This window comes from Megalops cyprinoides, chromosome 16 (assembly GCF_013368585.1).
Source record: "Megalops cyprinoides isolate fMegCyp1 chromosome 16, fMegCyp1.pri, whole genome shotgun sequence".
Lineage (NCBI taxonomy): Eukaryota > Metazoa > Chordata > Actinopteri > Elopiformes > Megalopidae > Megalops > Megalops cyprinoides.
The window spans coordinates 22,585,461-22,610,137 of NC_050598.1; positions in this window are offsets into that span (position 1 = coordinate 22,585,461).

Consider the following 24,677-nt stretch of genomic DNA (forward strand, 5'->3'; position numbering starts at 1 on the left):
GCCAAAGCTGAGCTGTAAATGCAACGCTAGAGGGTTTATCCCCCACAGCTTTAAGGAAATGGCAACAATAGGTCTGAGAACGTGTGAACCCACAGCAGAGTCAGGGGAAAGCGTTGATTTATGCTGGAATAAAATGTGACACTTTCAATAAGCGAGAGGTGCGGCGCTCTGGGCTCTGCCGTGTGTTTTCCTGGCAGGGCTCCAGGTATAGCAGCCAAGCCCTGAGAGTTAATAAGCTTAGTGCCTACATCATACCTTGAACCATGTAATCAGAAAATTGATTTAGTCCCTCAACAAGCTGAAAGAGGTGGTTTTTATTTATTTACTTATTTATTTATTTTTTGGAAGGGAATGGTTCTGACCGAAAACATCAACGTCTATTTTTTTTTTCCTCCAATCCTGTCCTGTTTAAATGGAAATGAAAATGAGGACAGTCATAGAGCAGAAACACGTTTGTCCCGCTGTTTTTAGTATTGGTTGCTATTAAGATTAAAATTCGGAAATCTCACTGAGCACTTACCATTTTGAGTGCTGGTCATTCTGAAATGGCTTTTGTGCATATCTAAACCTATAAAGTGTACAACAATAAAGCAGTTTTAAGCTTTCTCAGTATGATGTCTTTCTTTGTTGTCTGTTCAACATGAGATCTATTATCTGTTTTGTTAATTTTATTTAATATCGATCTTTTCACAATATCTTTCCCACAGAGAGCTTTGCAGAACAAAACAATACAAAGTGTTACCAAGGATAGATAGATAAAACATTCTGGAATGTAACAGAATGATACAAACAATGATATCATTGAAATCCAAACTGCAATAAGTAATAAAAACAAATGCAACAAGAACTGAATCAGAGTTTCTGGCAAATAAGAAAAGCAGCTGACTTTTATGTTTTAGTTAATGGGAAAAACAACACAATAAGAAAGTAAAGATGGGAGTTAGAGCAGTGTATGGAGTGTTCTGAAGTGCAAGACAGGCTTTATGAATGCAGGCATTGTGGACAATCACAAGGAGTTAGGAGTTATTTTAAGTGCGCTGATTAAAATGGAGTTAATGCCTCATAAGTGAAGAGCAATGCATTGTCTGGTACTTAGCAGGCAGCCAGTGAAATGATGCTTAAACAGCCTCTTATGGTCAAAGTTTTAGACTGTAGGCAAGTTCCTGGACAGGACATTTACAGGAGTAAGCAAGGCTGTTCTTCTGAGATTCTGAGGTTGAAAAGAGTTTGAGGCATTTTTTTTCTTCTGCTGCTGCCACGTCACCTTTGATGATCTAATTTCAGGGGGAGGAAAAAAATCCTAACAAGATGGTCTTCTGTTAATACATGGATTTTAGAACTCAAAGCACGATCTTTTGGCATACCTAGCAACAGCAAAATAAGTTAAGCAAATATGTTTTATTTTGAATGCCACTGCCAAATTCTTATAATCTTATACAATCTTTCAAATACCTTTCACAACACAGGACTTCAATATGTTTAATATGCTGACAAAGAACAGAAGTTATTTAACAGTTTTGGTTGGAAGTGGATTTAAATTCTGCAAACATTTTGACATTTCTGAACAGAACATTATATTATTAATATTATGAACATAATTAAGTTCTTGAGAGGGGTTATTATGCAAGTATTCCAATCCTAAAAGGTTGATGTATGTCAGTCCAGGAGACTTGAGAGTGAAGTAGAACATTTAGAACAAGTTTGGGATGGGTAGATAGTGCCTGTCATGTTTGATTTGACTGCTGACTTCATCTGCCTTTCCTTTCTCCCTCAGAAGGCAGTGAAATTATTATTGTTCGTCATATGTTGTATAAATAAAGGGCAATCTAGTTAATTAGTGAGTGGTTCTTAGCATTGTATTTAACTAATATATGCTACTTTTTGTAAACTTTTTCTAAACAATGTTGAGTTATTAAGTACAGGGAAGCATTACAGTATATAAAATATAATATATATAGTTTATGAAATAATTTGTATTTTTGCAATAAGTTCTTCATTAATATGACAACACTACTGTACATTGCTAAACTGGTAGCAGTATCATACAGCATGTTATACCTGACCTGTAATGCAGCTTCCTGACATTTATTTTAGTCAGTGTTTAAAAACCAAGAAGACAGAAGGGTCTGTGTTTATGAATAATCGTGAGAGAATGGCATGTTTTCCCCAATGCTTCAGGCTTATATGTAGTGACAGCAACCTTAATTTCACCAACTGGTTTATAGAGGTATGATAGCGCTTCTTCTTCATATAGCGTAGCACAAGACGAATTTTCTTCTTCTGGCATTCTCTGGCAAGTCATAAATATAGCTCCCTGATGCAAATCCCCAGCTCCATATTATGCAGATATCTCCTAAATTCCAGCAGAGCAGCTTCAGTGAGATTGGGCATTCTGAGGCATCTCTGGTATTTGATAGTCTTTTCAGTGGAATTAATCCCACTTAAGAGGGAAAGACCCCAGTACTCTACATAGCGGAGTTTAGCTATCATTATGGAGCAGAATGCCACTTGATAATGAAGTGTGTGTAGTAATTACCAGTTCTCTTATTACATATCTCATATTCTTGTCATCAGTGAAAGCCAATTTTATTTTATTTTATTTTTTCCAGTGGATTACCCAAACTAACTTCGAAGATGTAACCTCTGCATTACATTACATTTTCCTGAGGATTTTTATTATTATTTTATTATTCATTATTTTATTTTTAAATCATTGTACTGGTTTTGCTACTCTGTGGAACATTTGCATAACTACGCTGCTGCTGTGACATCTAAATTTGATTAACTCCACTAACACCTGTATGCCACAATTAGTTAATTTTTGTTTGGTTTTGTTTAGCTTATTTTGTCTACATCTTTGGCTTCTTTTGCAAGTTCAGAGTGACCTATTTAGCGTTCCACTCCTTCACTTCACAGCTTAGCTTATTTGCATAAGGGAGTATGCCAGTGGACCTCATTAATACATTCATTAATGTCAGGGAAATCTAATTTAGCAACCTGAATTATTTAAAAGGTACCCATCACCTACTGCACTCAGGTAGTGCTTGAAACAGACTCTCAACAATCAGTCCTTTTCCACATTAATGGAGAGGTATGATGTCAAACCCAAAAATTAATGAGGCACCCAGAGGAAACAATGCATCGTGGGCACCTTCAGGTTTAAAGAGAATCAACCCTTAAACCACTGACAGGATATTAGCAGCTCTCTTAGCAGCATTCTCAATTACTTACCTCGTTTAGCAAACTACGGGAATAAATTGTTACGGTAAACAGTTTCAGCATTGACTAGGTAGAAGGAATGCCATGGCAGTGAATCATTTTTATTCTGACTGCAGTTTACCAGAGACAAATATTAACCTCCAGATAATTGCCATTGTCTCGTTTCAGCGACTAATAAGTGGAGTACAAAATAGTGAATATAAGCAGGAGGAAAGGTCAGGAATTATTGAGAAACAAAAGAATGGATGACATTTTGGTTTTGAAATTATCTGAATGGCTTCAACAATAGAACGATTAACTCTAACGAAAAGTTTATTTTCTTCAGTCAAATTAGCATTTCTAATATGATAATATATTATGGATAAGAATATTATTTGTCACAGTCAAGCCTTTTAAACTTGTGAACTGCTTAGAGGCAGAAGCTCTCTCAGAGAGAATGATAGATGCTGTACTTTGATGGAGTCTGCTCTCTGTTAGTGGGGGGATATTTCTTTAAAGCATGCATTAAGGCACTGAGGGTGTTCATTTGCTTTCTATCACCCACAAAGAAACTTGGGGATATAACAAAAATACGTAGTTTGTAAATTTTCCAACCATGTCATATCTACTGTAGCAATTTAAACTGGATGCCTTACACCATGTCCTCATACATGACAGACCTGATCCATTTTTCTATATTTTTGGTATCTCGGTAGAATTATCACAATTGGTTATTTTTTTCTCTTACAACTTACTAAAATAAATATGCAGAATATTCCTTCTAACATGGTTAAAACTTTGAATCTTATAATTTGCAAGAAATATGATAATATACTTTTAACAGCCCGCATTGCATTTGCAGTGATGTGATTGCCTCAACAGGAAAGAAGGTAAGCTCATACATTAGCTTTACCTATGTGAGAAAGGACAAAGTGCCCTCATTTGTGATCCTTGGGCAGAATCTTCAGCATCCAGGAGGCATAGAGAAACAAAAATGAACTCAACACATACAGCAGGCTACAACAAATTTTTACAGCTGAGTGACATCTTTTCTCACATATTCATGAACATTATATCACACAAAAAAACTAAAACCTTGAAAAGCAGGGTCATGACCTTTGATTCATTACTTAGCACCTATGCCAGGGCACAGGCACGGACTCAAACACAGACCAGGCGTACTCAGGTTCCAAGTGGTTTTATTAGAATGGGAAATCGCAGGACAAGATCGTAGTGGCAGAAAAGGCAGGGTCAAAAACCAGGGAGGCAGTTTGAGGCAGAATAAACAAGGAGCAGGGGTCAAAAACAGGAACAGGCTGGGTCAAACCAGGCAGGCAGGCAGGCAGGCAGATCAGGCAACCAAGGCAGGGCGGCAGGCAGGGATGAGGTCGGAAGTCAGGCAGAAGTCAGCATGGGATCAACAACAACAAGTAATCAGGCAGGTACACAACAGAGGAATAAACTGAGACAAACTGGCAACAAGACAGAGACAAGCAAGGTATATATATATATATATATATATATATATATATATATATATATATATATATATATATATATATATATATATATAAAGGGCTGGGCTGACAAGGAGATGGGATGCAGATGGGCGGGCAGGCAGGTGGAGGCGATCAGGAAATCAGATGGGCGAGGACAGGGTGGAGAGCAGGGCAGGGCCGGAACACATGGGAACTGTAAACAAAAGCACATGGGCGACACTGACAGACAGGGAGAAACACAAAAACAAAAGCTAGGGGGCTGAAGCACTGACAACCTAATTCTGTAATGACACATTGAAGTGGACAATAACATCCTAACATCTTGAGTCCATGACTTTTGGTTCTGCCTCAGGTTGTGTTGCTGCAATTTCACCTCCACGTTTCTTGACTGTCACAGGTGAAAGGTTGTGTCAATATAAGAGCTTTACCTCCTGTATGCCAATGTTGACATCACTGTATTGCAGTATGAAAATAAGAAGAGTGATACGTGCTAATGCTGAATGTTACATGCCGAGGACTCTGAGACATTATAAGGTGTGTATATGAACATGTTTGGAGGATTCAAGCAGCGTGAACAGAAATCACTGTCATTTTAAGATTTAATAGATACATTGCCATTAGGAAAATGAGGACAAACGTCCCATTAATATACTGAATTGCACAAATATCACAGCGTTGGCATAATTAACTTGATAGACAGTTAAAACTTTTTTAATGGAAAGTGTTATAATGGACATTTTTTAACTATAATGTTCAGAGTGAATGTCCTCATTAGCTCCACGATTAAAATTAGGGCTGTCTTATTCAGATGTGTTGTCAGTGGAGTTCTTATAACTTAATTGGCACACTATGCCATTTTGTCAGTCATGTCATCAAAGCCATTAGCCACCTCCAGTGTAATATTAATTAGGCATTAGTGCACGGTCACATTACTGTTGCATTAAAGGTGTTTAAAGGCTGTCAACGAGCCACAAAGCTGTAAAGTTTTCCCTTGCCTTGGGATGACATTACACTGGAGCTCTGAGTACAATGAGTTTCCGGGGGCTCTGCATGGGCGGGGTGTTCTGCGAACTGCCTGACACAGTTTCACCGAGTTAAAAGTGTGGGTGCTCCAGCTGAACTATTGATACTACAGTTAGCAGCTTGTCTGCAGGGGGAACAGGGAGAGAGCCTCCTCTAGTCATTTTAATTACAGTAAGGAGGAAGCCCCTCAGACCTTCAAGGAAGGGAACTCACTGCATAGAGATTGTACTCTAAACTCTCTCACTCTCTCTCTCTCTCTCTCTCTCTCTCTCTCTCTCTCTCTCTCTCTCTCTCTCTCTCTCTCTCTCTCTCTCATATATGTTGTTGTTCAGACACTGCAACCCCTCCAATACCAAGTGCACACATTTCTTTCATATCAATTCTTTTCTTTGAAGTTGGGATTACAGGGATTTGCAGGGGGTTGTTGCTACAAACTGAGTAGATTTTACCTCAGGGGGTACTATATATATATATATATAGTACATATATATATATAGTATATATATATAGTATATATATATATATATATATTTATTTTTTTCGAATTATTGAAAAAAGTCAAATTATTGCTTAAAAGGCATTCAGATGGTTTTATTTTTATTTTTTGTAGTTTTTTTTTTTTTTTTTTTATTTTGATAAGTGGTTGTAGCAAGCATTTATAAATCAATCTACAAGGACTGTTGACTTGGTGTATGTTTGACATATCCAGCTAAACTTTTTTCTGCAGTTTTCAGGTAAGTATTGATTTTTTTATTTGTTTTGTTTGTTTTTCCAGAGAATTGTTAGATTCTAATTCAGCTCTTATTAGAAACATATTGGGGCTCATTCATCAAAATGTTTGTAGAAAAGAGTGCATTTTGTTCTTGTAGAGGAGGATTCAAAAAAGTTACGCACAAGTTATGTACAAAACAGAGACATGAACAATTCAAAAATATATATTTCATAATATGGGCAGTAGAGTGTCCAGGAAATCAGTAAACGCAATAAGCATGACTTTGAGAGGACACCTACATCTAAATCAATAATTAGATAAAAAAAATTCTCCTTTTGTTGTCTTTTCCAACAATGAAAGTTGTATCCAACACATAGACAGTATGTAAGAATGGACTTCACTCATGTAGGTCTGGGTTAAAATATGGGCGGTTACATGCAATTCATACCTTATCTGAAAAAAGCTCAGTTAATTCTGTTTGAGTGATTTATAACTCTGTTCTATGAAAGGATTTGGCATAGTGTCTTCTCATTGCTGTTTGGTGAACAAATGCCATGTTTCACAGTCATATTGTGGAGGACAGGGCGGGCCAAAGTGCTCTTAAACACATTCTCTGCTGTGTACAACATTGTGCCACCTGCTGTGTCCAAACACTGGCCTTTTAGCACAGTGATAGTGCGCCCCATCACTAAGCAACTGCACATATATGGTTGTGCGTGACCTCCTGTAGTGACTGTGGATTGAACAACAGCATTGTCAGCCAGGGTTTCAGCATTAGACCATGTACCAAAGCAAATACCACTGATGATGGTTGCTTTACCAAAACATTCGCTAATCTGCAAGACATTTGTGTGCTGAGAAATGTTCCATCAGGAATCTGATGGTGTGTACAGCACTACATGGCATTGCATGTATAGGTGCACAAGCAACACTCTGCAGCTATATGGCATACTGGTTAGGGAACTGAAGTTGTCAACAGGGGGTTGCAGCTAGTCAGCCCTGTAATGTGTGACCATATTAATAACGCACAATAATAATGCATTGTGTATAGCTACAGCTGAGGACATATTCCTAAATGTTGGGGTCATAAGTCAGTTACTGCTTTTTCTAGATTTGTGAAGTTCAAGCAATGCATCAACCATGAACCCACTACAATTACAATTGATAGGAACAGCCTTGAAGTAGCACAAAATTGTTTTGTGACCATTTATTGAAATCTTTATATCTTCTCAAATATACTGGCCAAGTGAGTCCTTAAATTCACTGTAACAATATTGAACATGTAACACTGTATATCATAGACTTAAAAAGAGGGTGTCATAGCTGGTCTTATAGCAGGTATATCTGTGTGAATTCCAAGCAATAGTACCTTATCAGTGGTGCCCCAGAGTGCCTTTACATCAACAGCTATAATAAATTTTGGTATGGTTAAAATGCAGGTCATTTTCGTTTTATTTGAGGAACACAAAGGCCGTAAAAAAACATAAAAGGTGTCTTTGAACCACATCTTTGTAATATCCAAGACATAAGACGCAAGTGAGCTCCAATTCACCACAGAATTCGTGAACCAAAGACCCTGACATTCAATCTCATTAGCTGTGCTTTCTGACCTTAAATATGCTTCTTCACTGTTTTCTTTCAATGAGAATTTTAGAACAGGTAAGAAAAATCTGACTCATTCACAGAGTTCATTATGCCATCTGAAAGGTCACTTTCTATTTTAGTTCAGGTAAGTTCCACGGTGCATTCTTACCATGGCCACCTTTGAAGCAGAAAGCATAAAAGACACATATGTAGATTAGTCAATTTTATTTGTATGAGGTGAAAATAAGGTGACTCATTCAGCTGGTCTTAAAAGACCTTTTTGTGTTTAGCCAATTATATTTCCATTTGGCACAACAGTAAACAAATCAGACAAACCATAAGATTCTGTTTATTTGCCTGGTGTGTCTGCCAGGTGGCCTCATCATTAGCTTTCAACAATTTATTTCCTAAATCTCAACTGAATTCAAGATTTGATGAGATGCTGTAGCCTCTTGTTGATAAAGGTTTACAAATAGGACAGAGTAGGTTTGTCTCATAAAGGGACAGGCTCAGTCATCAACCAATAGACCGATTAGTATGACATGTGCATGTAAGGCACAGATCTACAATATACAATAATTATACAAATACAAATATTTTTACTTGAATGTTTAAAAAGGCATGCTCAACATAATGTAAAAATTAGAGCTTGTGAGTTTTTTTTTTTTTCCCCCAGTTTTGCCAATATGCCCTGTCCTATTTCTTTCTGATTAGCAAAAAGCTCAGTATTATTGGTAGTTCAGAAATAAGTTTGTATTAAGGAAGCTCAAACTGCACACACATTACAGCAATGACCATTTCCATGGTATGGTTTTTAAGTGACTGTGTTTAGATGTCTACCTGACATTATTGAAAGCAAATTCCTTAGGCAATTGCTAGCAGGCACTTCATATAACATAACTACTTCTTTATCATTAGTTATTTCAACTATAGTGAAATTTCTCAATCAATCAACTGGAAATAAAAAAATGGGTAAATGTCTGTGGTACATTAATCAACAGAACTCAACTTCCGAGGGGTGACATTTTTGGCAGATCAAAATAAGAATCTTTAGGCTGTAAGGTGTCATTATTTATAAGGTGTTGTCACTGCATTTAAAGTATGCGGAGGTCATGCTTTAACAGATATAACTAGTCACTATGTGTTTTAAGTTTACAGTTGCAAGGGCTGGGATCAGCATGGATTTCACTTTAAAGAACGCACTTCTGTCCCCCTTACACACCCAAATGGAGAGATTATGAAGCTTCAGAATGAAAGGTCTTATTGAATGAAATGAGTGTTTCCTTTGGACAAAGGACAACATGTAAAGCAACAAACACCAATGACACGCCCTCTTCCAAATACCAGCATCTGCTGTGAAACACACTGTTGATTGATGTGTTTCTGGATGCATATTACCAACCATTTCAAGGACAGCAAAAAGGAGAAATCACACAAATGTTGTTACTCTCAAAAATTGACTCCTAAAGCATGATGGATAATGAATTTGAGGTTGTCCTAAAACACAACTTTAATCTGTTTTGACTCGTAATTTTGCTGCTTGGTTGATTGTTCAAAGCAAGCACCAGAAACAACTCTATAAACCCAAACCCTTAGATAGAGGTAGATCCAGTTGATTAACAATGTATAAATGTATATATAAGGAGTTTTTCCAAAAGCCCCTGTTCCTAATTTGAATATCATGAAAATGATGTCACTACTAGTCTTTAGACTGGATGAGAGAACACAAGCATTTACATTTAAAACATCCGTTTATGTGGATTTTAATAAATCTGCGCAGTACCTGAGACACAATGCCTGAGAAGACATATTTTGGTAATGTTGTGACAGCACTTAAATTAGTCGGCTGTATATGATTGGAAGAACTGTATGCCAAATGTCACTTTTTGCTCAATATGCATAAAGCAGGACTGTTCTGTGGAGCATCCTGATACTTACATACATTTCAGCTGACTAACAAAGCAGTAATGGGTTAAATTACCAAAATAAACCAAATTGTTGGTTTATTTTTAATAAATGGAAACATTTGCTGTATTTTTGCAGATGGTGTAGAAGAGAATGACCGTGTTTAGTTTTTGTTTTTGTGCTGCTTATTTGAACATACTAGCTTCCATCACATGCACCTGCTTTTTTGCTTTTTATACATATATATATATATATACTTTATATACCCTTTGGAAAAGCTGTGTTTGCAGTGAAGACACAATAGTTTTCATTCATTCAAAAAGTCCTATTTCAAGAGTAGCTGAGTGCTATTCAATGCCTTACTGTGCCACTCCACATATATAAACGGAGCGCACGGCAGGCAATATGGTAGGAAAATTACTGATATAAGAATTGCATTACAACTGTACAGTGAACAAAAATACCGGGGCAGAATCATCCCTATATTAACGCTGTGTAAAATATCTACTTGTAAAAATCAAATATTATGAATGTATAAATAAATTTAAAAAAGGTGTTAGGAATAGAATACCATGCATCTCTTATCTTGGTCTAATTATCAAAGGACATAATATGAATATTGTTTTGAGGAATAGTTACACAGATTAACCAAGTGCCTGGATGTGAGATCACATGGCAAGAATAAGAAAGATGCTTTCAACAAATAAAATTTGGTGCCCACTTGTGTAGTACAATGGAAATGCTACAAGGATATTGGGAATTATACTCCAATACTCTATCACAAACTAAGGAGGAGTCACATCTTGAAAACAGGTATGAACAGATAAGACACCATAAAGCCAAGTACTAAAGAGATATTGAACAATAAATACCTTATATGTGATTTATTTATTTATTTTGCTTTGTTTTAAAGGATAAACTTTGAATGTGTTTGTTGGAAAATGTACCTAAGGGCATTTCTCACTTGATTACAAACAAAAAAAGTTTAAGAAAGAAATCCTCATAGAGGGATGTGATTCTTATGACTGGAAAGCACTGTATTACTAAATGATATATCATATAACAATATTAAAATTACTAACATTAACAATAATTAACGTCATTAACATACAATATGCGGCACTTGGGGTGGCGCTGTCTAACTTGAACCATATATGGTTCTTTGGCTTGTCCCCATGGGAAAACCATTTGGGATTCTACTGTAGATAGAACCTTGCACCTCTAACAGGAGCCCTTTTGGAACCTTGTAGTGTAGTATAAACTCTTTAAATGTACTTGACTGAATGCACCAACCATTCATAAATCAATGTTGTAAGGCTGAGTGATTAGTACATGTTAAAAATCTAGTTTAACATGTGCTGTTTATTTACAAAACTTCTGTGGCTACATAAACATGTTAAATGAGAGGTGTCAGGTAAACTAAATATAATTTCTTAGAGAACTGTATGACATGCACAAGGTTATTGTGAAGAGTAACAGCAAATATGTAGTGAATAATCCAGGGATATCCCACAACTACTCTAAACTGAGAAGTATTTTTTTTTCTTTTTTTTCTGTTTTATTGGGTGCAAACAGCTCCATTATCAATATTTTCATGGTCTCCTGGTCTATTTATGTCAATCGATAATGCACCCAGTCAGAACCACAGTCTTAACCTTCCTGCTGATGATGTTGAGAAAGCATATGCCTGCTAAAACTGTGAGAAATATTTCAAGAATTCAAAGCTCAGATGGTTTCTGGTGCACTCTTAAAGATGACCCTGCTCATGAGTCCTGTTGTCAGAGTACACTGCACTTTCTTCTAGCTTAAGCCTGCACTCCTCCAAGGTTGTTATGGCAACTCTACCGCCAAGGCCCGGAGGTCAGAATATGAATCACCTAGTGCATGGCCTCTTCTTGCTTCATTTCATGATTTATTTAGAATAGAATGTATAATTCGCTAAGGAATCTGAAAATGGCCACTCCGTCATTGAAGTATTATAGGCGTGAGCCTGAATTTAGGTATTGGATTTCTACCCTTCATGTTGGTACTTGTTTAGCCGGTTAATTCAAAGCAGCTATGATCAAACAACTAAGGTGAAATCTTGCATTTTGAGAAATGTGTATTCAGCTTTGCACAAACCATCAACTCACCATTTCAAAGCCATGCACTCCATAAATTCTTGTGAATATTATTGTTAGCTCTGTTTCTGAGTGCTGCAATTTGTGAGAACGAAGATGCATATTGAAATGAATATGTTAAACACTGGTCTCAATGAGTCAAATATGATTTAAAATGAGAAGTTTGTTGGGTGATATATTAACATAAACTTGACGGTCATTTTTGTTCATTTCAGTTATATTCCAAAGCCAGAATTTTATATTGCCTAGGCTTTACTGTGTAAATATATGTATCTGTGTTCTCTCTCTTTCTCACTCTCTCTCTCTATCACACACACACACACACACACACACACGTGCAGACGAGTCATTATAGCTATTCACAGTTGATTGAAATTTGCTAAATGGGGAAGTAGAATACATAATTTATAGCATAATTAGTAATCAACACCCAATTAGCAAACATTTGTTCCTTAAGTGTGTGTAAAGAGGTAATTTAGCTGCATTAAGTGTAACTGTAAGGGAAATGGCAAATTGTCAAAACTAAGCTAAGATACACAGTGATCTCTCAGTTGTGTTGAGTGTAGTGACAACATTCAAACTAAAATCAAGTGTCCACAGTCGTTGACGTAATGGTCACAGCCTTTCATACTCTCATACAGCTGGGTGTAGGGTGCACCTACTAACTTTACCTAAATGACAAGATTAATACCTTCATAGTCACTGACCAGGTCTTGTGTCAGGGTCTTCACTCTACTATTGGACTAGGAGCTAGAAAATAGGAGTAATTCCTTCCTTTACTTTTCCAGCCCATTAACCAATTCGCCCCTTTTTTAATCTGGGTCCTTGGAGACTGTGGCTTCAATGGATAAACGCACATAATGGATGGTGACATGTTTTGCAATGAGAGTCTGAGGTGCAAAGTGTTCTGACCCTGACTTACAATAATGCATGTTGTGCTTTTGTCGTAAATTACACTCAGATGTGTAGGTTTTCTTAATGTTAGGGCTAAACATCTTTAATTCAATCACTCTGATAAATAGCAAAGCCAGGTTATTATTTTTTTTCGCTAATTACATCAGTTATTTTTGAGACATTAACACTTTGTTAACATACGGACACATATAAAGTACAGCTTGTGACAAGCAAGACACAGAAAACAACAGAACATAAATCCTGGTCATCAAACAACTGTGTATTTACAGGGTAAGCAGTAGCATACCCACAGAGGATGAATTTCAGCTGTCTCTGAATGAAAATGACAAACAAAAATGAGAAGACAATATAATACACTTAAACAAGACCCAGAATGTGAAAAAACAGCAATCCTTTATCTTGACAATATAAAACAATACTGTATCTGCATTTATACAAAGGCCCAATGCATCAGCATCCCTCCAATTCAAATGTACTTGTACAAGTGCCACCTATTCTAAAAAGAGCTCCAGTGGTTTGTATTTTATCTCCATATCACATCTTGCTTCCCTGGAACAGTACATTGTATTGCCAAGATTCTGGAGAAATTGTGAGACAGCTGTGAAATCTTAGATACCAATTAAACTTTTTTTTTCTGTGAAACCTCAAACCAAGTCAACCAGTGTTATTTAGTTCCTGAGTGAACTGTGACCGCTGGATTCACTCTCACTCCACATACTCCAATAGGTCTCCTACCTGGGCACCAAGAGGACCACACAATAAAAGACTCTATTCACACTATGTGGAGGCCAGCCACATGGATCAAAAAATGAAAAATTGTTCTCTATAGATTCTCAACCAGTCAACAGCAGTAAAATACAACTTAATTCAATCCTTCCCCTTCAAAAATGCAATCACACTGTGGTGACTCTGTATTTTAATGCCCTAATTAAATAGTTTCAACATTTTAAAATTCCTGTTATGTTTATGGTACTACCCAAACAGAGATATCAAGTCTATAACTATATTCCTTGTGGCTCTGAACAACCAGAAGCAGAACAGGGAAAGAACAAGAAAAAATCCTCTTCAGTTAGTTAGGTAACCAGCTAGCTATGTAGAAGAATACAAATAGCTGCACAAAACAAGAAAAGAAAAAATATACGTGCAGCGCAGCCTAAGATCAAACGATATTGAGCTAATGTAACACATGCAGATAGGTATCTTGAAAGTGATATTCTAATACTTTTGTGACAAACGTTACAGGCAAATCAGTGAAAACGAAATAGAAGAACTGCAATGAACAAAAGAAAAAAGAAGAAAAATAACACCACAGTGCGCAATAAAGGACTAAAATAAAGAACAAACAACAGCAAAAAAGACAAGAATAAAAGATGCCCAGCACAGATAATAAGTGAAAGTCACATTCTGCGACATCTACTATATTTCTGTTTAACCTTGTGTGTTGTACATTTAACAAGAAAACAAGCCTGGTGAGTGACTTATTTTGATCGAAGAACCCTGTTGTACCTGTTGTACAATGTTGGCAAACCTCAGTGTCAATGTGTGAGAGGAGAGGATATGGAGCTGTATTGAGTCAGTACTGCTGTTTCATCAGTGGGGACCAGAGCTTCAATCTATAATTTCCTGCTCCTCATATATTCAAAATCTTATCCCTTGCTCCAAAGGCAAAGGCTGAAAGCTATATAAAAAAAAAACAGGTCAATAGTGACTTCCCAGTGGGGCTCAATATTGGTAACTTTGATCTCTGTGTTTTTTGTCCAATTTTAAAAGAGCATCTCTAACATTCGTGGCAGCTGGTTGGAAACACCCTTCACAGCTTATTGAAAGTCATAACTGGGACTTTAAAGTGGCATTAAGTGTGTGATATAAGTGAAATGCACATATAGCAATGTGGATATTCCAAATTATTATTTTCCCTGAGAATGCTAAAGCAAGTACCCTGTTCATACTGCAGCTGTTTCAGACTTGAAACACGCATTCATGAACCCTGCTTACGTGCTTCTGCAAAGAGCCGTGCGCCTCTGTTATCATGAAGTGCATTCAGATTCAAACTCTTATATGAGTTTGCGAAAATGAGGGGCTGTCTCATTATTTTCCAAGATACACATTTTCTGACTTGACACTTAAGTTGCTTGCCACAAAGAAGAGGTTGAATAAGTTGTGTGCACAGAGGCCATCATATATGACAACAACGTTGTTGGTAAGTAGACAGGCAAAGTCCACTGAAAATAAGACTAGAAAACTGAGTTCACATTTGTCATATATTGAATTTCATCTTGAGAATCCTGCATAATTAGTCTGAGAATCCTGTTTAATTAGTCTGCCAATGAAATGTTGAATACTTACCTTTTTAAAACATAGCATAATATCCTGTGTTGTCTGAATGTTGGGAGCACACTGTAAGACACAGTCCTTTATGAACATTTGACTCAACTGCTGCTGTTTAAAAAGTATGGTCTGAACATGGCTACGCTGACCTATTTCTGCATGTCTCTTCTGACTTTGGGTCCAATTCAGATTAGTAATGCACACTACAGCGGAAAGCGTTATGTGAGAACATGTCTCAGGTCCATTGATTTTTCTGAGAGACCAGCCAATGTTTTCAGCAGAGGTCTTCAGGATGTGGGCCACACAGAACTTATTGTATCCATACATCCGATGTCCCACCCATGGAGAACCGCTTATCACACATCACCACCTTTGAGGGCTAAGATCAAAAAAACAGGTTCAGCAGGTTTTTGATGATGATATGGCTGAACCAAGTGACAGCTCATGGATAAGTCCAGTCCTCTTGGACAAGAAGAAATATGGTTCCTACCACTTTTATATTGATTATAGAAAAATAAATTCAGGCCCTGTTTGAGACGAGAGCTGCAGGCAACAAGCAAGAAATCCCCATGTCTCAGCTGGAAACAGATATGTCCGTGTTATTTGAGACTACTTCACAAAGTCTGTAAATCTCTATCCTCTCAAGCATCAAAAATCAGTTACTGTGTCTAAGCATTTGACTGAGGATTATGTTAAGAAGTAAGTGGTTCCAGTGTTACTTCACAAATTTCAAGGTAGACAGTTTGAGACTGATGTCATCAGAGAATTGTGAAGAAAGTTTAGCATTGAGAAAATCAGATCCTCACCTCATGACCCACAAGATGTTGGTGTGGTCAAGTAGACTAACCTCACACTGCAGTACCAGTTTACAAAGCCCCTTTTTAAGATGCAGTAGCTATGGGACAATCATCCTGTTCAACTCAAGCTGGATTGTAAAACCAGCATCCAGTTAGGAACAGGGTATACCACTTACTTCATAATGCATGGACATGGAGCCAGATGTCCGGTCTCTGCACTGGGCGACCTCACCAACCTGTTTCTTCAGATAAAGATTAGTATTTCTCCGAAGCTCTTCGGAAAACATGCACCCTACTTTCAAAACAGGAGGTCATCGTACCCTTCTAGCTCAAGAGAAGCAGAAAGAGTGCCGTGGTTGCAACATTCATGTCCTGCAACATCTTGAAGGTGACCTGGTGTAGCGTAAGGATCCAGCCAGTGCAAAGCATTGAAAGATCCAGCTAATGCAATAATTTCTCTAGTTGGAAGGAACCAGACATCATTCAGGAATTAAGCTGCTGCACCCAAGAATGACTTGTTTATAAAGTATCTATTTATTTAGGCTCTAAAATGCATTTCCTTTTGAGAATGTGCTGTGGAAAAGGCAGCAGAGGAAGGAATACCTGCTAGCTTGCAGAAGTGAATATTTAGAGATTTACAGAAAGGCAGGGTTTGCAGAAGGAAGAACAGGGGTTTTGCTCTTCCACTAACAGATGAGCCTGACTCTGGAAAGGTTTAATAATTTCAGGGAGAGTGCTTGGGAGAGTATTGGATGTACTACCTACCGGATCGTGCACTGTATATATCCACTTATGTGTATTTTTTTCCCTACTGCTGCAGTGAAGAGGTGTTTCGAACCAAAAAATGAATTAAAAATGCTGCCTATCCATGTGCAGAATTAAATCAGGAAAGTAATCACTTTCTGCATGGTTTTATATGTTCCCAAGACACTTCTTGAACATACGTTGAACATTTCAGAAAAGGAGAGGGTTAAATGTAATTAATGAAGGCACACATTCAAGATATGTATCTGGGGGTGTGTGGGGTGCAGCTTTGATGCTGTTTGTGCAATCATAAACCATACCAATGATACCTACCTCAATCCATAAATCTTTACTGTGCCAGGTTCAGTATGAGGTCACACAGCTACGCGGCATACATGAGGGAAATTAGTCACTGAGTATGAAATCTGTTCGTTATTACTGTCACTAAAAATGTTTCAAAGCAGTATAGCAATACTACTTGGATCACCTATCCCTGAATCCCCACACACACTGGTAGGGCTGCCACTAAAATATGATATCCATGGATCTTTTCCAAGCCTTGTGGTTATCATAGATCTCAGAATGATAAGGATTATTTGCTGTGTGGTAAAATTCAGAAATGTATAGATGACTGTACTTTAAAGATTTTTTTTTTCTCCGTCTCTGGAGATAGTTGCCCAATAAAATCAATCTAGCTTCTACATCTCTGTGATGAGATTTTTCTTCTTTTTTGGAGAGCTTTAAAAAAACATTCAGGTTCAAATATAGTTAAATAATCGTATCAAACCTGATCGTTGTTGCTATCACGTACTTGCTGATAATTGTGTTAAGTACTCCCCTTTCACACGCATACAAACGGACAAAGTATAGCTTACTAATATCATGCACAATAATGCAGTACCTAATTAATATAGTATATCAGACAGAAATTCATGCATTAATCCATTAATTTTGTTGCTTTTCTTTCTAGGCCCTTAACTGAAATGCTTTAATGGAAGAGCCTGTGCCCGTAACAGTAAATGAAATGAATGGGCCTGCTCACATAGGATAAGTATGTGATAATTCAGACTAGATACTCTGTTATCACTGCCTTGCCCCAGGTTTGCAGTGCAGAGCACCTTCGACTTGAGAGTGTTAATCATGAACTTCCATTTTGGCTTTCCTGTTATGTTTTCATTGCATTAATGTCATTGTTTACTGCTATCATTATATGCAATGCACTAGAGCAGAACATGGTGCGATTCCACATTTCCTCTGGGGTTAATTGATTGAAGGTTCTATGTATATTTCTGAGTTGATTATTTCCCGAAATCCTTCACTGTGAGCTTCATCTGTTCGTCTGCTTCCTTTTCGCTCAGTCTATACTGACATTTTTCTACCGCATGAGCCCCTGCTAGTTCCAGCTGGGTGAGTTCAACAGCTGCAATTCAGCCCCATTTGCCGTTCATTTTCTTCCTTTTTTCAGAAATGTAAATCGCTCTCCTTTCTCCCCCCCTTTTGTTGGAGCGCATCTCTCTATGCTACAACTTGGGAAATGAAAATAGACAATTTGCCGCACTTGTGATCTTGCGGATGAAGCCGAATCCCTTTGTGCAAATCCGAGCGGTATGCAAGGGGACGCCGGTGCATATCGAAGTCACGGCTGATGTCGGAAGTGCTCCCCTGGGACGCCTCTGCCCAGGCCCGGGACAGGAGCTCTTAAAGGCCCATAATTAAACAAAAGTAGATCGATTTCGAGGCGCCACACTCCAAACGTGCGTCTCGCGGTATCTTCTGCATGAATGCCATCATACCCCAAGGACGACCAGAAATGGTTTATTGCTTTTAAAGCTTGTCTGGGATATGGATCATCTTGAAGAACCATCTGGGACACAGAGAGCAAATTGCTGCTCTCCGGTGCACCATATTTCTTATTATGTATTTCCAACATATGGGCGTGACAGAGATAACAGAGATAAAGGAAAATACCAATAAAATAAAAGAGCGGAAGAAATGGGGAATGGGCTACCTAGACAGCAATGTAAATTGTGCTTAATTAGAAGTAAAGGACAACCTTTCTAGAGATGATTTAGGTTGATGGAAAATGACACTGTGATTAAGCGTGGGGTGATACTGATTATTTTGTATCAGACGGATGAATGTAGAATGCAGGTGGATATGTACTGAAAAATGCAGGTTGAGTAGCTTGCTGAAGGCTAAAACAACAGCACCCAAACTGAATTTTAAATGTGAACCCTTCTGGATGCAAGTTGCAGTGCCCATAGCTCTATACCACACTGTTGCTCACCTTGTACACCAGAACATCATAAGAAGACCAAAAGTTTTGAAGCCTCCAATATTTATACTTTGAAGGAGACATGCTCTTGCATTTTCTTAAACTTCTCTGGCCTCTTATATCCTCTCACACTGCATGCAATCCTTACAAAGATAGTCACCTAAAAATGACTGTCAGTTTGGTTGTTCACAGATTAACTGCTGATATTAAATAGTGTCAGTTTTACCAGCCAGCAGACAAGAAGCTGTTTAAATTTTACCTTCATTCACTACTGTTCTCAAGGTCATGCGGCATCATTGGGCAAAATACTTTATGAATTTAGCATCCTAGTGATCAGCTATAAAAGCAAGCTAAAATCTAAGGTGACCTATTCAAAGGAAAAAACACCTTTACAGTGTGCACAGTATACGCTGTGCAGGTGTGTGTGCGTGACTGCGTATGTATGCGTGTGTCTGTGTGTGAGGCCCGGGAGCCGTTATATTCACCACCACGGCCTCTGATGGGGGCATTTGCGACGCACTGCTGTTACCGTGGCACACCTAGCCACATAAATGGTTCCCCTATCTGCCAACGGCGGTTATAATTATTTTTCTCTCTCCTAATTTATCAGCATTATGACTCATGACGTGCCTTGGCAGGGTGTCACTAGGCCTACAGGGACGCTCACCAGGTTCACTACATCATGATTAGAGCCTTAAAAAAAAAAAAAAAACACAGTTGTAATCCTACGGCTCCAGCTTGGCAGAGAGCCATGGGTGCAGTGTTCCTAAACTGTCGTCCCCACAGCCTTATTAGTTACCGTAGAAGGAACATGATGACTAAGCTGCTTTGCTTTGTTGCTCTGGCAGGGCAAGGGGCCAAATTCGGCAGCCCACGGCTCGATGATCACCAGGACATTATCGTCCAACTCCTCCTATACCCCAGTGCTGGACTTTGATTGGAAACTCTGCATTTTATCATAGAAGATGAATGGCTGCTACAGTGCTAATTCCAACTCTTGTAAAGATTTGGATTAACTTTTTGCTTTTACTGCACAATGTATATCTCTATTTGGGTGATTTTTTTTTATTTATTCATTTATTTAAATCTTTATCAAAGTATGTCAGTTCATGATACAATCGCTCATTGTCTGTGGGATGATACCGTATACAGTTTTGCTTCAAAGCTGCTTTATGTCTCTTTCATGTGGCAGTTTTATTGTGTTGCTTCAGGATGAGTCTGTGCCAGATGTGGCCAGACATATGCATGGGTCATTTAGATGGGTCTTCTTTCTTCAGATGAAATGGGTGAGTGCCTTTTTTATTTATTAGTGAGTGGTTATCACTTGTTACTTTAGCCATATTCAGCAGTACATAGGAGCATGCAGATATATTTCACATATTGATATCATGTACTTGTTTGAGGTAATAACTGTCTTGTCAAGATGACCTAAAACGTAATTTAATGAAGTTTGGACGGGGAAAAAAAAACAACCATTTCAATGTACGTTTCGAGGCCCCATCTGTCTCAGGCATCCCGAATGCCAAATGTCAGTCTCTGAAGCTGGGCTGGTATTGCAGGAGACAAACAGTTGGGGCAAATAGGCCATTGGTCTGAAAGCAAGCGAACTGGGTTATACTTGGCTACCACTCTTAACTATAGTTGTATCACTACAGTAAATTTTTAGTTCCCCACTTCCTAACACTTACCTCCTTTTCTTTTGTGCGCTTATGCATGTCAGTGTACTGCTGCCACCTACTGTGCCGCAACAGCACTGTTCTGCGAAAGGAAGGAACTATATAACATAGCAGATGTGCTTACCTATAAAAATGTGATCATTTTTACTTTATAATCGTTTCATTAAAAAGTTTCATCTGAATTTTGATAGTATTTGTGGAACACATGGAATAAACCACTTCAGCCTGTTCTTTAAACATATGCGCATTTCTGGGGGTAGTAAAAGCCCTCAGCTTTGCCTGAGGCTGCATCACCACCCCCAGGTGTGTATATAAGAGAGTGCATGGATTGGCCTGGATTACTTCTTACATGTCTATAATCATAAACACCCTACTGGGGTCTTATTGGCATTACGATTTTAATTGACACATGCAAAATTGAAAGATGTGTCTCTATAAATGTAAAATGTAAATATAAGCACGGGGAAAAAAATTAAAAACAGTCTCTCTTACAAGTGTTCTGAATTGGCTTGCTCTAGCTTGCGAGCAACAGTTCCTTACTGTTAGTCTGACATAGCAAAACAGGATGTGACAAGCTGGGTGTTTATATGACACAATTTCAGCTCAACCTGTCTCATTAACAGCAGTTTTGGTGCCTTTGCCTCCTGTTTCCCAGCCTTAATGCGCTACGATTGCACACTTTTAGCTCATTATTTCAGTTGAGACATCAGCACAAACATTAGTATTCACAGGAGTACACAACACACTGTCCATTTTATGCTTTTCAAATCCTAATTAAATAAGCTTGTTTTGGGTCCTTTCATGTACTGAAATGTTATGGCTGAATCGTTATCTCCCGTCTTTGATTGGAAAATTTGCATGTCTCGATCTGCTGGAGTCTGCGGCACCCACAACTAGGGACTGCAGCCAAATATAGCTACTGATAAGAAGAGGCTGGTCCCTCCATTATCACCTTTTTCCCTTAACTGTAAAATGACAAAAGTACAAGAAATATTTCACCTTTGAAGATGTAATGAGAAGAAAAAAACAGTACATATTCACAACAAAACATTACATATGCATCTTTTCCAACTGTACTTGAACTAAAGTCCTAACTCTGGTAACCTTACCTTCTTAATGACCCAACTACACTGCGGTCCTGTACCTCTGTATATTAGCTGTAGGAACTGACAGCTAAGTCAATTTTGCCTCTAACTTTTCATTACCAACCCAATGGTTCTGTTATTCTTGATTAGAATGTAATTGAGGAAAGTTGTTTTCTTTCTGAGGAAGGGTACGCAAATAATAAAAATAAAATAGACAGTTGATTAAGCTGTTAAATGTTAAATAACATGACCGCTGTTGTGCCACAATCATGTTACTTAACAGGTACGCAATTACAATACATAAATAGATACAAGCCTACAATATACAGAGGGGAAGTACTGTTTCATTGTAGTTTCCTCGGGGAATGTAGTGTCCCAGCTCAAATAACGTGAAAGTCTTCTCCCATGTTAGAATCGAGGGGCTGGAAATGATTGGCAATATAATTAATGACTCCAATCAGGTTTCCACTTTGAATCTAACAAACTTTCTGAAGTTACAACAAGGGGCAATAATTCCGATAGAGATTTGGCCAGCCACTAATTGCAGCTGTAAATTATCTTTCACGAACAAGATAAGATTTAATAGTTTGACGTGTGCCGCTGATTATCGTACATAAAAAAACGTAAGCACCTGTGATCCAGATGGAATAGAGGACTTTGCTTCCCATCCAAATTACTCTTAAGGATAAATGTCAGCAGTAAATGTCTTTTTTGGGGAGACGGCCATTTAGAAGCCCTCTCAGGTTAACTAGAGTCTTAAATAGAAATGGAAACGGCAACAAGTGGATGCCTGGAATGTCACCAACCCTGATGACTGCACGGCAAGGACAATCAAAGGCTGACGTTTCTCTGTCTCACTTGAGGGACTTCTCTTTAGCTCTTTTAATAAGCGTCTTGATTTCCCTCTGAGGAGAAAAGGTCAGTCGTCATGGGCAACGATCGCAGCAAAGAAATAAAGAGCAGGGAGTTACAAACGTATCCTAGTGATTGTTTATGTACCACTGACTAATATTATTTGTTGCAGCATGTTTCCTTCAGGTGATATCCATTGTTAGTCTGTTCATATTTTTTTGTGTGACTGAGAACACAAAAGTATGGTTCAACTAATATAACAGTATACTAATATGACTAATATAATTTTATTTTTTCTAAATGTGTAGGTTTGCTTTTTACCAGCTATTAAGACTGAATAAATACATTACACTGTACTAATAGCTTGTTGAAAAAAAAAATCTTTTGGAAATCAAGAATTTTACCTGGAAAATTCCACTGAGACATTCATATATTAATTTAGCAGAGCATTAGGGACTTCCAGTGAAAAAAAAAATGTTTAACTGCAGAGTGAAAAAGGAACCATTTAAATTGAGAAGCCAATGCAAAAATATAAGTCTACACAATGATGGTTCAATGAGCCATAATTATCATTGGATCTCCTCCCACTGCCACTTCCTTCCAGCTTTGAAGTTTTGGGAATGTGTGATAGGGCCACCTGAAGTTCATGTCTTGATGGTGCCAGAAAATATTCAAACCACATTTAGGGAAACACATAGGTAATGTGCACATAGGGAAAAATACCCATATTGATTAATCTTGAATTTTGTCAAAATACGAAAATACAAAATAAATTTGAAGTTGTGTTGTTCTTGGTCTGGTTACTTTGAGTTGGTTTGCTTTGAGTTTTGAGTTTACGTCATGTCCCTTGAGGGGTTGGACAAATACACATTAATATGATAACCTAGCAATAAAAAGGTAACAGACAGAAGTGTATACAAGCACAGATTACAAGTTTTCATCTTCATATGCAACACAGGTTTATGCTAATCTCTTGCAAGATAGAGTAGGGGTCGGGGGAGGGGGTAGGGGGTGGCAGCAATGTTCTATTTAGAACTAGAGCAATTTCAGAGATGACAAGGGACACAGCCATTATCTGGCTCTGGAACATGTTTATTGTTGGAGTGTATACCATCATTATTTGTTAGCAGTAGCAAAGCAGTAGAATCTAATCAATATCTGTGTCCCCTTTATGCAGAAGAGCAAAGCTGTAAACCTGAGCCTTTGACACAAACAGAAAATGAGACGCAGCATAAATGCAAAACAGCATTCCCCTCCCTTTCAATTCAATTACCTTAGGAAGCTGTTAATACTTACGCTTAAAATATAAATTTAGACATTCATAGGATTTGGCTGGTACATTGTCTTTGAACAATTATTTTGACTTCATGGTGTTATTTAAAGAATTTCTTTCTTCAGATCTTTATTAGTTAGATGTCATGATGAATTTGTATTTTAAGTGAATGATCTGTGCATTTAATTAGTTAAAGTGAGATTACTTCTCAAATTTTAATTCTTCTCTATGAAGAATCAATATCAACTGCTCTGTGACCATTTTCTACCAAGACAAAGTTTTATACTGATCAGTGACAGTGGCAGTAACTTTTAAACATTATAACATGTGTGCTTTTATCAAATGTACTTATTTTAAGTGGAGGTTCAACGAATATGCTTCTCAACAGAGGGGACTTGGTTTTTATCCCAAATCTCCTGGGATACATTGCATGCCATCATCCCCTCAAGTCTAACATGGGAACCAGGGCCAGAGGATGGAAATGAACTCCGAGGCAAAACAGACCCACCTGCATATTCCACGAGGAGAAGTTTCATTTTTATGGTGCCAAATACTCTTTTGATGAGCATATCCACAAGCTCAGTATTTGCTTCATCCGAACACAAAACATGATTCCACATTTTACTAATTTGCAGTCTGCCAAATTTGTTCCACCTTTTAGTTGTGGCTTCAAAAAAGGTTTCTGTTTTGC